The following is a 15,619-nucleotide window of genomic DNA, read 5'->3' on the forward strand; positions in this document are numbered from 1 at the left end:
GTGAATTGCGTGAACTGTCACTAAAGGAATTTATGTTTTGCTAACTAGTTACTAAAAGCACACACCTGTCCGGGGGCGGGAATTACTTCCTGTGAGGATTGTTTCCATCAATCAGACCGATACAGCTTGCTGATTTGCTGTGTTTGTCTGATTGACGCAGGACTGTGTGAATTAAACAAACAGAAACGTAACCCCAAGGTTAAACGATAAAGAGTGCGGGTGAGTGCACAATTCTCTATAATGACGAATTGCACTATTTTGATAGATATTGTTTACCATATAAAATTTCAAGCAATACGATTTTAATACCTGTTATGATGCTCTCCAGATAGAATCGCCACCGCAATTAAACAATTAAACACACTTATTGAAGCTGCTCACGCAATTCACACCAACTTCACCTGTTGATTTAAAATCGATTCATTTGTGATTAAGAGGCGAGTTAAAAAACCTGACCTGTCTTAAAGTGCCCCAGAATTATGGGGTCAGTTGGCAACCCTAGCAACTAGCATTTGGATGAAGGACAAGTGACACCCGACGGGCCAGACGGAAGGCTCTCACAAGTCGGATTTGGCCCGCAGGCCGCCAATGAAAAACACTGTACTAGGCTGTGCACAGATCCTTGAATGAAAAGAAAAATGGAAAGAAAAATTAAAAATGAAACTATAGAAAGAAAAATTAAAGTGGAGTCGAGGGAGATATGGGACTGGCTGATGGACCATAGGGTGAACACAGAGGAGGCCCTCCCGATGGTCATCAACATGCTGTGAGCCAGAGATGGGGAGCAATAGGAAGCCTGGGAGTAAAGACATCGCCTAGCATCCCTCCTAGACATCACAGCCATGGCAGCTACCTGGCTGCAGATATGGGAGAATCCCCACTATCTCTAGTCTCATTGGCAGGAGCCAAGCATACTCCAGCTCCACAGCCAGTAGGCACATCCACGCCATTGCCCAGAGGAGGGGAGCCCGAGCGTCCAGCACTCAAGAGGGGGGAGGCTGAGCGTCCAGAGCCCAAAAGGAGGGAGCCCGAGCATCCAGCGCCTAAGAGGGGGGAGGAAGAGTGTCCAGAGCCCAAGAGGGGGGAGGCTAAGCGTCCAGAGCTCAAGGGGGGGGACGCTGAGCATCCAGAGTCCAAGATAGGGGAGCCCGAGGATCCAGCACCCAAAAGGGGGGAGGCCGAGCATTCAGCGCCCAAGAGGGGGGAGGCTGAGCGTCCAGCGCCCAAGAGGGGGAGGCCGAGTGTCCAAAGCCCAACGGGGGGGACTGAGCATGCAGAGCCCAAGAGAGGGGAGGCCGAGCGTCCAGAGCCCAAGAAGGGGGAAGCCGAGTGTCCAGAGCCCAAGAGGGGGAGGCTGAGCGTCCAGAGCCCAAGAGGGGGGAGCCCAAACTTCCAGCGCCCAAGAGGGGTGAGGCTGAGCGTCCAGAGCCCAAGAGGGGGGAGCCCAAGAATCCAGCGCCCAAGAGGGGGGAAGCAGAGTGTCCAGCGCCCAAGAAGGGGGAGCCCGAGCGTCCAGAGCCCAAGAGGGGGGAGCCCGAGCATCCAGCGCCCAAGAAGGGGGAGCCCGAGCGTCCAGAGCCCAAGAGGGGGGAGGCCGAGTGTCCAGAGCCCAAGGGGGGGGGGAGGCTGAGCGTCCAGAACCCAAGGGGGTGAGGCTGCGTCCAGAGCCCAAGAGGGGGGAGCCCGACCATCCAGCGCCCAAGAGGGGGGAGTCCAAGCATCCAGCACCCAAGAGAGGGGAGCCCGAGCGTCCAGAGCCCAAGAGGGAGGAGGCCGAGCATCCAATTAGTTAACTGTTTGCCAATTTGAAGACGGCCACATGTATAAAAAAAGGAAAAAGTGAGAAAAGAGGAAGGAGAGAGAGGGAAAAAGAGATCAATCTCAAGGTAAAACAACTGCTAGTCGGCTGGCTGTACTCCAGACTATATTTGTTTTATGTTCAGTGTTTTGTTTAAATGTTTGTTTTGGCCAACGAGCCTTTTGTTTGTTATTTTTGGTTATTAAATAAATATGAGTGCATTGACAACTCACCCCGCAGTACTTTGCATGTGTGTCTTCCTGGTCTGACGTCACCCACCACAATGTCACAATGTTACACTAATATGCCACTTATTTTTCGTCATTTGGTTTTTATGTGTATACATATATGTTCATAAATACATTATATGTGGATTAGTTATAAAATTGGCCTGATGTTATAGTATTTTTCATATAAGGATTTTATGTGTTATTATATGTAACACACAGTGCTCTCCATATATGTTTTTATAACCTAAATATATATTTTTTTATAATCTAAATACATGTTTTTTAAAATCTAAATATATGTTTTTATAATCTAAAATATGTAAAACCTCCCAATTTTAAAATGTCATTTTATGTTTGATTTATAATGATTTTTTGTTTTATTTCGTTTTATATTTGCATTTCATTTTATTTCGTTTTATATGTTACATTTCATTTTATTTCGTGCTATTTCGTATTTGTGAAAAACACAGGGCTCTATATATGTCCTTCATTTGGTGAATGTTGTATACAAATGACTACATATTTTCATATATTATCCATTATCCAAGTAAGAAAAATGAGGAAATGAAGCCGAACCGTTTTGAACTCTGCAGATAAGTTTCTGCCAGTTTCACTTTCATGAAAATGTGTTCAAACTGGACATTTAATAAAATATTAGTACACATTTAGATTAATGAAACAAAGTTGTTACTCTCTCTCCGCCATCATGATTTATGTGGTGTAACACGCACATACCATGCACACACCACACGCTATAGGAAGTGTGCATCTTTACAACTTAATGGGGGAGGGTAAATTACGCTAAAAAGATGTACAATTGACCATGGAAACATGTCCGGCAGTCGTACCTTACAAGACTTCAGCAGTGAAAATCCATTGAAAAAGGTTCTTTGACCAAATAGGAAAAAAATAAGCATACAGTACGAGGGGTTTAGAGACCTCTTCAGTTTTTTTTTTTATGTGAAACCACTTATTAAATGTTTCATATTATTGCCATTTGACTCATAAAATGGTAGTGCGTTATAGTTTGGTTGTTTTATAAGCAAGGTTATAAATAAATACTGAAGCTACTACAGTCCCATATTTATGTATTGAAGCCCTTTGCAATACATAAATAAATTGATACATAACAAAGCCCTTTGCAAAGCACAGAAAGATATGTATTCATCCATTACACTTTTATTATCTTCGTGTTTGGTCATCGGATAGCTGATTGTTTAAAGTCTAGACTTTTCTGTCCCTTAGCAATAAGATGCAATTCATTGTACACTAGCCAAGTAAGTAGCATCTATCATGGGTACCTACCAAAGAGAAAAGAAAGTCACGTTTGTACCTAAATGTGTATTAAATTAGCAAAGCTGTATTATTCCTGCAGGATACTGACAACACCAGGCTTGATCTCTTAAACTTCATTCATTGTGCATGATTTGTTTTAAAAATCCGAAAACATGAAAAAAAAAACTGTTGGTTCCACGAATTTGTTCAAAAATACAAATACGGGGCTAACATTAGCTTGCTGCAAGATTTACATAACGAAGTTCCAGAAAGTCCCAGTGGACAGCACTGAGAAATGTGTTGAACTCGTATGGACTACCGATATCCTGGTTCATCAATAACAACAAGAACAAAATATATATATGTAACCACTTCTACAGGCTCCTGGAGAGACGGTGAAGGTGGCGGCCGCGCAAGCCACTCTAGGATGGACGGCAAGGGCAGCGGATGAAGCGGATGGCTGCGCTCCCTGGCAGCTCCAGGCCAACGATGCACTGGCTCGAGAGAGACCAGTCGGCTGGAGCAGCATTAAAACTGGTCAGCGGAAGGGGCCCTGAAGAAAAGGCCGGGCAGCTGGCAGCGTCGCTGGAGGGCCAGGCATTGCAGGTCCTACTTGACCTCAACCCGGCAGGCCCTTATGACATTAAAGAGCTTGCCACTGCTTTCAGCTGGCGGTTCGGGAAGGTCGAGCCAGAGATCGGCCTGCGCCACCGACTGGCTACTCGAAGCCATGAAAGTGAAGAGAAGCTGTGGGTTCTGGCCGCGGATGGCCTGTACCTAGCTCGGCGGGGGTATCCAGTGTACCCACCAATGGTACAGGAAGACTTGGCGGCCTGGCCCCCACCACACTCAGGCAGTAGGTCCGGCTCGCCGCCCCAACCTCCCTAGAGCAGGCCGAATGGGTTGAGGCCATGCTTGAGGATGGCAGTCAAGATCGGGCCATGAAGCGGGTCTGCAGCGCCACAGGAGAGGGGAGCAGAGGTGAGAGTGACAACGAGACAGCGGTCTGGCAGGTGTGGACGCCAGCCTGCCAAGAGAAATGCTGCTGGAGGTGCAGGAAGCCTGGCCACCTCCTGGCCCACTGCCGACATCCAGAGACATCCTGCAAGAAGCCTCCTAGTTGAACACGAGTTCTGGATGGCGGATAACCATGACTGCTGTATTCTGCAACTGGACCTACTGGCCACATTGGGGGCCACCCTCGACCTGGCTGCTGGAGTTGTGTTCATTGGCCAAGACCACCTTAAGGGAGGAGAGCCGGCTGAGTGAGCCAACATCGCCGTGTCAACCGAAGAGGAGAATGGCTTGTCGGACACGGGGGGCAGGACCCTGCCTCTCTCAGAAGCAGATGACAGCACCCACTCCATTTCGCGGCATATGACACCTCCATTGCTGACTAGCAGGACTGCTTCTGAGATGAAGGACAGTGTAAAGCCCTTGCCTGCTTCAGCAGCCAAAGATGTGGTTGAGGGGGTACGGAGACATTTTTGCAGCCAGCGTGGGGGACTGTAGCCTCAACAGCCTTGTACAGCACCACACTGACACTGGCAGTGCAGCTCAAGCTTGTGATGAAGAAATGCGGGTCACTGTGATTATGCGTGGATTACAGGAAGCTCAATGCAGTGATCCGTAAAGACTTGTACCCCCATCCCAGGAACGATGAGGCCCTGGACTGTATTACGGGCTTTCTTTGGTTCAACTACCTCGACCTGCGAAGCAGCTACTGGCAGGTCGAGCTGGCTCTTGAGGTGCGCCCAAAGACCGCATTCTCCATCAGGGTCTGTGGAGTTTTCAGTGATGTAATGCCTCAGCGTCATTTGAGCACCTGATGAAGCGTGTACTGGCTGGAGTTCCCCGGACAGCCTGTGTGATGTACTGATGGCACACGCCGCCACATTCTCGGGTGCACTCAAAAACCTGCGGGTGGTGTTCGAGCATGTACGGGGGGAACGGCCTAAAACTCCACCTGGGGAAGTGCAACCTGTTGCAGAAGAAAACGCACTTTCTCAGCCATCTTGTTGCAACGGACGGCATCACTACAGACCCTGCCAAGATGCAGAGCTTTTTGAGCCTGGCCTCGTACTACAGGCAGTTTGTTAAGGACTTTGCCCGGATTGCTAGGTCCCCTAACAGAGAAAGGGGGCCAGTTCACCTGAGATTGAGGCGCAACAGGCCCCTGACAAGAGGGTAACTTCCGCCACTGCAGCTGTGGAACCCCCGTTGGAGTTGCCAGAGGGTGAGCTCCAGTGGCAGCAGGGTTTGGATGCCGAGCTGGCTCCCCTGCTCTGCTGGGTAACGGGCAGCGACCAGTGAGGGACGCGGTCTCAGCCCTCTCCCTAGGGTTGAAAGCACTGGTATCTCAGTGGGGGAGCCTGTGCTTCCGGGGAAGTGTGCTGTACTGCGCATGGACAGACATTTACAAAAATGCTTCTGGTGTCCGATAAAAAAATATTCATTCAAAAGTAGGCCTTGGAGGTGTTTTTGTAGTTATTTTGTGCAGATTATTATACATTTTCCACGTACCACATTTTGTCCTACAAGAAATTCACTCCGTTTTCACTCCGAATATTTGCACAAACACCCTCTCCCAGACCCCTGGGAGGACGGTTAGGAATAGTCAGACACAAAGAAGACATTTGCAGAAATTACATTCTCACGGTTAAATAAGCCTTCCCACGTAAGGTCTATGAAGGTTTGCAGACAAAAAAAGGTTTTCCCAAGGTAAGACTGATTTGAATGTGTCCCTCCTCATTGGCTTAATGTAAGATGTTAGCTCGTAAGAGAAACGCCATTTGGAAAGAGGGCCAATGAGTTTGGCATCCTGAGCTGTAACAGAGATTGAAAATGTCTAAAGTTGCACTTGAAGCATGCCTATTAGTTATAAATGGGGAGGCTATTTCCTGAGTTTTCTGTTTAATCCCAATGTTCTTGGGGTAACTGTATTGTAAACAGAAAATGCTTTTTTTTTTATTTTACTGTCTTATTTACAATTTAGGTTCCTGCCTTACCCATTTGTATTGATTAATATTGATCATTTGTAATATTACTGAATGTGCTAAAATGTATTCATATTATATATAATTTAACTATATGTGTACAGCTTCAGAATAATCTAAACTATATTAGGTAAAACATGTGATCCAGAGTGTATTTTAAGATATTTGTTAATTGCATTTTAAGTATGCAGGAAAATGGATGGCTGTATTTAATCACTTTAATATTGCAGTACACAGTGTGTTTTTTAAATTAATTCTGTAAACAGAACGACGTGTCCAAGCAAATTCCTGACAGTTTTTTTTTTTGCATGTGTTTGAGTTCTTTCTGATTCTGTGCATATTTCTGGCTACACATTCTCTTGTAAAGTCTGTGTGTCAGTGATCTATTCACAGCCTAGGACTTTTGTGTGCACAGCATCTCTTCTATGGATGGCAAGTCTAAGCTAGACGTGAGTGTGGGAGACAGTCTCTCCATTCACAAAAATAAACTTCCTTTCAAGTCTGCCACTATAGACGTCTAGGTCTATCTTTGTCCACAAGTTCAAACGTGGAAAATGTTCAGTAACGCTAAAAAAAAACATATTCAGAACATGTGCTTAATTTTAAAAGAAGCTTGTGAGGAATCTCTAATTCGAAATATCATCCTATATTCCAAATTAAAAAGGCTACAGACTTTATTATTAAATTAATATCTAAAATGTGTTTAGTAATATAGACACTGATAGATCAAACTATCTGAAATATATATGTTAAATGTATTCAAAACACAAATTATGGTATACATATATCACTTACAAAAAATTATAAACCACATATATATTTTTGTTGTTTTTTCATAGAACGTTTGGACCAAAATTCTCAGTATTTCCTAATTTCTTATCAGCAGTATAATTAAACGTGATATATTTATTAATCATATAGACTTCAACTATCTAGGAAATATGGAATTGTACTGTACATGAAATTCTATCTGCATCACGAATAACTATTTATTTTTTACTGTTTTAGTAATGAATCTATTGTATTGAGATTTTAACACAGGTTACAGTAGCTGAAACTTTACTCATCTCTTTTCTTGAAATATCTGAATTTGTGTTAGTCCAATTTAGGCTACTTCTACAATTAAAATGATCATTTTGAAATAGCAAAGTTTTTACTTTTGTTTGTATTGAAGGTGTTTACACGCAACTGCAAAATAAAATCTCTCTGAACCCAAAAGATGAAAGCTCCTATTCATGTACATTAACCCTCCTTTATCCTAACTATGAATCTGATCTGCTTCAAACTGAAGAACATCACTTATCACCATAGTGCACAGTTTCAAAAATACGTAATACAGTAAACGCCATGTGCTACTGCTAAGTTTATTAAAAGAAGACAAGTGTTTTGTTTTTGTGTTATAAAGGCAACAAATTATAACACACAATCCATAGGCTGCTGACAGACACAGCTAGTGCAGACAGACCTCGTCACACCCAAGATTCCTAAAAACACTGCAGGCCACAGCCTCAGACCTGTCTACTCCAAATCCTTCACAAAGGAAACTATTAGAAATGCATAAGAAGCAGCTTAAGACTCCTCTGAAATGTCAGTGTTTCTCTACAGGTGGGTTTTGTTGTTCGGTAACTTTATTGGGAGTGTTTTTTTCCTTTGTAAAAAAAAAATTACAAAAACCTTATCTTTGGATTCCTGTTAAAATGTTCATAGATTCAAAAGAATTGTGTTTAAATGTGTAATAAAAATATAATGCTGGTTACCTTCTAACTGATTATAACCCGAGACTTTGTATAAAATATTTAAAGCAATGCTTGACCGTGGAGCAGAGAGCAAGATTGAACCCAGCCCCCCTCCCCAAATAAACTATATTCAAATACAGAAATGCACCAGAGCAATGAAAAGGGAAAGAGTGGCTATCCAGTTTTTTTTCTTCTAACTCATTAAATGATAGCTTTAAAAAAGATAAGCCTTATTAATTAATAGTAAGTCATTAAAGGGCACCTAAATTTACCAATCATGCTGTAGCCATTTATGAATTATTCACGTCATACAACATGTGAAAATGTATGCCTGGTCATGCACATTACTGTGTCCTAAAGTCTCTGCAATTAAATTGAATTTTCTCTTTAAGAAGCTTTGCTTTCGTGGTCCAAAAGGACAGTGCCGTTAAAAATTACAAGGCCCTAATCTTGTGACATTATTTCTCCGGCTTTAGCATATTTTTTATAGCTTGAGATATATTTGTACAAAGTGTTAAGTTCTGGGCAGGACACGATGAATGTGGTGAGTATGACTATTTTGCTTTTTGAGTGTATGTCTACATGTAGATGGGGAGACATTCTCTGCCTCACGGTTGCTTTTTTGGGAGGAGGTGGGGTCGCCCATCCATTTTTATTTCAGAGGAGGGAAAGGGCACCTTAGAGTTCTACAGATAGGCAATTCATTCCCAGTCAGCATGGCAGGAAGTACGGCCGTACTGCACTCACTCACACAATGCACAGACCTGTTCCTTTTGCTTTGACTACAGGGTGTACCAATGTGTAACAAGATGCATGTTCTATCTTCATATTAGCGCCCACTGTTGAGATGTACCTGTTCTGGCCCTGTGGGCGCAGTGAATAATCAAAACTAAACTAAACAGTTTGAGTTGTTTTGTATGTGCAACCATAGCAGCTTGTGGTGCACCTCCAAAAGATACAGGCTATTGTTGAGCTATTTTTCTTCATCTCGATTTTCCCAACAAAATAAACTGGATTTACATTTAATTTTGTTTCTAGTTGAATAACTCCTCTATTTTTCTTGTCTTGTTTGTTCTAGCATTTTACAATAAAATAACCTTAAAATACTGATATAATCTCAAAGGCAACACTTCGGTAATGCAAACATAGATTTTGAACAGGACATCTAATAAGTAGTTTATAGGCTCCGTCATTTTGTTAAAAGCAGTCTCTCCCTTTTTACTCTCTCTCTCTCCCTTTTTACTCTCTCTCTCTCTCTCTCTCTCTCTCTCTCTCTCTCTCTCTCTCTCTCTCTCTCTCTCTCAAACCAAACAGGGCCTGTATTTTAGGGTTAACACCATATACAACCATACAATGCATTTTGTAATGTAATTTTTGTAATTTTTTTTTTACCTAGGTCTTCCAAATATATAAAACAACTCCACCCCACCCCCCACACCCACACACATATATATTTTGTTAAAAAATAATATTTGTATTGTAAGTTAAAAAAAACTGTAGTAAAAACCCATCTGCTCAAAGATGGTAAATGCACAGATTTTGAAAACTACATAGTTTTGTTTTTAATAAAGTTTATTACAGATAAATAATGAAAAACATAAATTGCAATTGTGTCTGTCCCCCTTCCTCCACCCCTTATTTGCAGGTTTAATTATATGAAGAGGGTGTTGAAAAAACAAAACAAATATTGTTTGACTATGTTAGGTAGTTTTAACTCTGCACCAGCCCTATATATTTCCATTGGTTTTCTTTTTTGAAATGCTCTGATGGAAAGTGAGATTACAGCATTGTACAGAGCCGATAATGTGCCAGGCTCTAGTAGCAAGTTGGTTGTAGTGCTGTAATGCTATTCAACATTTGCTTTGTTTAATTTGCAAATATTTACAAAACAATGGTGCGTTTATTCAATTAGCCTAAATATTTCTTACCAGCTATTAATCATTTAAACTCAGTGGTAACTCTGATGGGATATAATTTGCATTGTGAAAACAAAACCCTTCTTAGCCTAGAATTTGGCACTCTGATCTGATCTAACCAAAGCCTTAGCTTTAAGCTCATATTTGTTTTCATGAATTAAATACAGTTCGATATCCATTAAGATGCTCTAGACTGCTATTGAAAAAGCCAACTACAGTGAGCATAATAACCACTCCCTGCTTATATCAGTATTACATAGTGAATGTGTCCTCCCCATTTTAGTGAGATAAAATGAACACACTATGGGCCATAAAAGGAGAGAAAATTATGTTAATGTTACAAAAATGAGAAACAAACACCTTGAGTTTGTTGAAAAGAACACGGATTATCGCTTTTGGTTGTTTTTTTATTTATTTTTATTTACTAGTTTTATCAAATTAACAGCCATTCTATCTCTTTCAAAAGCTAAAAGTTAATTACTGTAAAGACTGGAATAAACACATTGAAAATATGGCCCAATCTGCTGGATTAAGGAATACACAGGGGCCTGTTTATCAAACCTTTTACTCCAGTCTTTAATTGACTCCTGTGTTTTAAAGGAGAAAGTGCCAGTTTTCAAAAGTAGAACCAAAACAATTAAGTGGTTTGGGGTGTTATGGTCTCTCAAGTTGTTTGTGGAATGTTCTCCTTTCAAGAAACAGGAGTTCATAAATGAAAAAAACTGGCCTCTTTGTGTTGTCTGCTTAAAGACAACACAGTTTCTGTGGTATGTTTAACCCATACTGATCTCCTTATCTATGCTGCTGTTCTTTATATCGATATGTTTATTCGAATCCTGATTTCTTCATACCACAGGAAAAGTGTGATGCAGGTATGTTTTTATGAAAGGGGGGAATGGCATTTACTTGTATTTTCTTAGTCTATTAGTATTTGACATTATTAAAATGTTACATTTTTTTATATTTACTCAATTCAATGTTTTTTTTGTTTTTTTTTTAATTGAATGCGTTTACATTAGATAGTGTTTTACCCCAATGAACAGAAACAGCTATGACACTGGAAAGTAAAGCAAAGCCCAACATTAACGTGAAGTAAAAACCACAGCAGCAAAGTACTCATAAGAGACCTATTAGAAAAATAACCAAGCTATTCAGCGACTATTACAAATGCGTAAATATATAAAACTAAAGTATATCCTCGTCTTCTTTTTTTTAAATAAAACTGCGTTTAGTCAGTAATGTAATACACAGAACACTTTTACATTTTTCCACAAAAAAAAATAATAAAATAAACTTATCTTACCTGGCTTGTAACCGCTGTATCTGACGCCGATTCAAGCACGACCACTACGTCGCTGCTTTTTACGCACCAACCCGGAGTGGCACAGACGAGAAGGAGCCCCTCCGCCTGGAGGAAAAAGAACATTCAAAAGCGTTAAAGTTAAAGTGACAAGACGAATAACTAACTGTGCAACAGATCACTCAAAAAAGCAGCAAACACACATTCAGCTACCATAACACGTTTCAGAGCCCGTGCTGGGGACTTTTATGAATGACTTCTGAGACACTGGAGAATCAATGTGAGCGAAATTTGACACCCAGTAAAAAAATGAATTCTAAACAAATAAGCTTCCTAACATTGTTTTCACAAAGTTACCCGTGTACCTGACAAGAAAAGAGGACTCATGGTACCGTATCTTAACCCGTGGAAGTTCTGTTTGCAAAACGGATTTTCAGAGTGCAAACGACGGGGTACTCGATTTAATCTGGTTCATCTTTCCAGACCCAGATATCATCAGTACACTGTACAAGCAGCGTGCAATGGCCAGTAAGCAAATGAAATATAGCTACACAGCTGATACTTCCTGGATTGATGGTAAATCTTAAAAGCCTGCAAAATTCGGAATACACATATAGATTACAAATCGCAGATATACATATCTCCCCATTTCAAATCTCGAGAGGAGCTTCACCTTCAATTTCAACACCGCGTTTCAGAGACTGTGGGCGGTACTTTCACACAGTTTTACTGAACACGCAAATGATGTAAATGATGAGTATAAAGTCTAGTGTGTATGTGTTTTGTGTTGTATTTCCTGGTGTAATAACTTCAACACTCAAAGTCATGACTTTCCAGTTTGTGGCTTACTAAGCTAAACAATTATGCTCTCTTGTTCGAGAACTGGAGAATCCCATTAAATGTTCTTAATGAGTTTGGAAAGACTATAGAGCCATCGGTTGTCTGGTAGAAGTTCAGTACGGATGTTGTGTTTCAACATTACGAGCACAAACACACTGAAAGCGGTGTCTTCGTGCAGTCTGAATAAACCTCTTTTTTAAAAACGTCTTTGCAACTCTTCAGTCAGCTATTTAGCTGTAGTAAAGTGAAGTTTATGTTGCAGTCTTGTCCATATCTATTTGAAATGGTGTAACTGTTTGAGAACTCCAAGTTATTTGCATGGTCTTTTAACCAGAAGGTTTGGACAGCTCTTGTGTAACTTACTGACCAAGCTGATTCCGGGAATGATTGAATACCTGCTCTAACCCTGCAGAAGGTGCACACTGAGAATACTCCCTCCGCAAACACAAACCTCTTCATAAACATACCATTTATTAAGTTAAGTTTAATAAACAGGTTAAAAACTTTTTAGTAGTCAGTAAGTATATAGTTAACATATTTCATAATTAAAAAGTATTTTCAAAAGCTAAGTGAGTTCGGTTTAAGCATCTTAATAATAATAATAATAATAATAATAATAATAATAATAATAATAATAATAATAATAATAATAATAATAATAAAGCCAGATAAAGTCCTCCATTTTAGTGAAAGTCTTTCAGGAGGTGACTCCTTTCAAGGAAGTTCAATCTTCACCACTTTAGAGTTAAACTTAAAACCTCCGACGCAAACTACACAACTGGAGAAACTTCACATGGCTGTTTCTGTTAAATAGACTTGGAATAAGCATAAGGGTTGTAATTTGTGTCCATACAGTCGGCATTGGTGTGTGGTACAGGTAATTATCCTGTCTGCATTCTTCCTTAGGTTAATAAAGGTTGAAAAGTTTACAGTGTATGACTTTTTAATTGATGATTTGTAGAATTATTCAAACATTCACCCTGTAATACAAGCCTGTTTGAATGTTACAAGAAACACACCTGTGGGAAGTGCGTTTAAATCTGCAACACAGTTTTAGTGCTCATTACAAGATTAACTGTTATTATTGTAAATCAAGGTGGCATCATTTGAGGCATATGCTAAAAGATGTTACATGTTAAAATGAACACGTTTTCCCTCTAGATGTATAATTGTAATAAAAATAGCAGGCATGTTAAGCAGTTAGGGCCCTAAAAACCTAAAAAAAGAAAAAAAAAAAGAAAAAAAAAAGAAAAAAAAAAGAAAAAACCCCAAAAAAACTAAAAAAGGGCATATATTTGTGAAAGTGTCTTGTTAAATTGAGCACATGTTTGAGTTTAAAAAAAAGGTTTGTGTTCATGTTGTGTATGATTGGAGACAATGTGTGCTGCATTCCTGTATTCATGTTATCAGGGTTTTCCAATGTATGCTCACATATGTATGTATAATTAAACAGGCAGTTACCAAAATGCAAATTATGCCATTGATTAGAGCACATAGACAAATTACAGAATGCTGAGTTGTGCTTTGTCGATACATTTGAAAAAAAGAAAATACGTCATTTCGGAGTTATCCCTCACAATCCAGAACTGAGGATTCCGAGTGGTTCTTAAGAGAAAAAAAAAAACACATTCCAAATGTTGTGTGTTGTCAGATTAATGTTTCAAGCATTTAGTTTAATAATTATAAAATATTGTATTCATTATAAAAAAAAGTAAGCATTGACTTTCTTTTATAACGATGCTGCGTGAAGTACCAAAGCTCGTATTGCTTATAATGTTGGATTTTCTTTCACAATAAAATATATTTTCTAGTTCTCAGTGATAGCAAATAAATAACATGAAACTAATCGTCCAGACACAAAATGAACTATATATATATATATATATATATATATATATATATATATATATATATATATATATATATATATATATATATTCTTGTCTGATGTTAAACCGTGAGAAAACGAGTTTGTTGACTGAAAAGTAATGGGTTTTTAATAGGGTTGCTCTCTGTAGTAGAGTCCCTTTGAGCTCTTCGGAGTTAACACAAATTCACATTTCCAAGATATTGGGTTAAAATCACAATTGAAGAAAGCAGAGATAAGCTTGAATTAGCACCAGACTGTATACAGGTTTCATGCAAAAGGCAGTGCCACAGAACACAGCTATCTGAGTGAGCTGTTCTTGTCTTATTTAAAGACTTGTTTTTGCTTTCAAGAGAATATCGGTACAGTTTGTTGCTAATCCTTTTACTCTTCCACCTTGTACCACTAATGCTTTGCTGCGATTTTTGTCTTTTGTAAAACTGCAGTATGCATGTGTTAGAGCAGTGTACCAAGGCTTGAACATGTATACAAAGTGAAAACTTTAAAAGAAGGTTTACAAACATGTTGATTAGTTAATTATACGAATCAGCATGTAAGGGGATATCCCCTGGTCGTTTTTGTTCCACTGTTTCAATTAAGCAGCCCTACACCCCTTTAAATACCTCATCCAACTCTATGCGTCAGCATTTTGGCTCAATTGCGTAAGTTGCATGGACTTGTTAGACTTTATTAGAACGAAAAAAACATAAATGTGTTTTTAAAAAAGATGTCATGCCTGTAAATAATGTCTGTTTAACTCTTATTGTGTTTAGCAGCGTGTAGCTGACAGTAACAATACATCAACTGGAGAATTACTATGTATGGGGACCTTTTAAAACATTGTTTGATTAATATGTGCTAAGCGTTAAATTTTAAAAACATGAATTACTAGATTGTATCGTCATTGCTAAATGGACAGTTTATTGTATCAATGTTGTGGGGGTTGGGGCAGCTTTCGGCTCAATGTCTTTATTACTGTACAGGGATTGCTGCGGTCTCTCTGTAAAACTTTAACTATTTGTGTTTCATTTGACATGGGGACCGCGGAAGAAGTCATATCGTAAGAGAAATCACATCGTAGCTGTGTCATCTCCTTTTCAATTAATCTATCCCACAAAGGCTGGTTGTGATTTTTTTTTCACATACAGACGTTCGTTTTGTTCTTTTAAATGTATTCCTCGCGACGATTTGTTCTGATTTTTTTAAGACTTATTTGAACGTGTGCTAGTAATGTACACCGTACTGACAAGAAAGTTAGAACCGTGGCAAGCTATGTAACATGGGCTTTGTGTTAAACTGGAGTATGGAGAGGGTGGGTGGAGGTGCTTATCTGTTGCATTTGGTGATTTGAAATAATAAAAAAGCAAACAAGGAGGGTTTCGAATCCGAGTATCCAGTGAAGCGATCCACCTGATAGTTCCCGCTCGGCTCGGCGAATGTGCCCTCCGCGAATGCTTTTTGGGGTAAGGGCTTCCCGGCTAGATAGTTACATACAGCAAGCCCAGACCGCAAAAAGATTCGCGAAAGACATTGAAATTCCAGATCCCGTCGAGTCTCTCAAAATATCCGGAGCGCGCGGGTGTCCAGCGGTCTTCGGCACGAACGCCCCCGAATTTGAATCGACCCAGCCAGTGGCGGCTGAGGCGCTGAATCGTGTTTGC

The sequence above is a fragment of the Acipenser ruthenus genome, chromosome 27, assembly GCF_902713425.1.
Source record: "Acipenser ruthenus chromosome 27, fAciRut3.2 maternal haplotype, whole genome shotgun sequence".
Lineage (NCBI taxonomy): Eukaryota > Metazoa > Chordata > Actinopteri > Acipenseriformes > Acipenseridae > Acipenser > Acipenser ruthenus.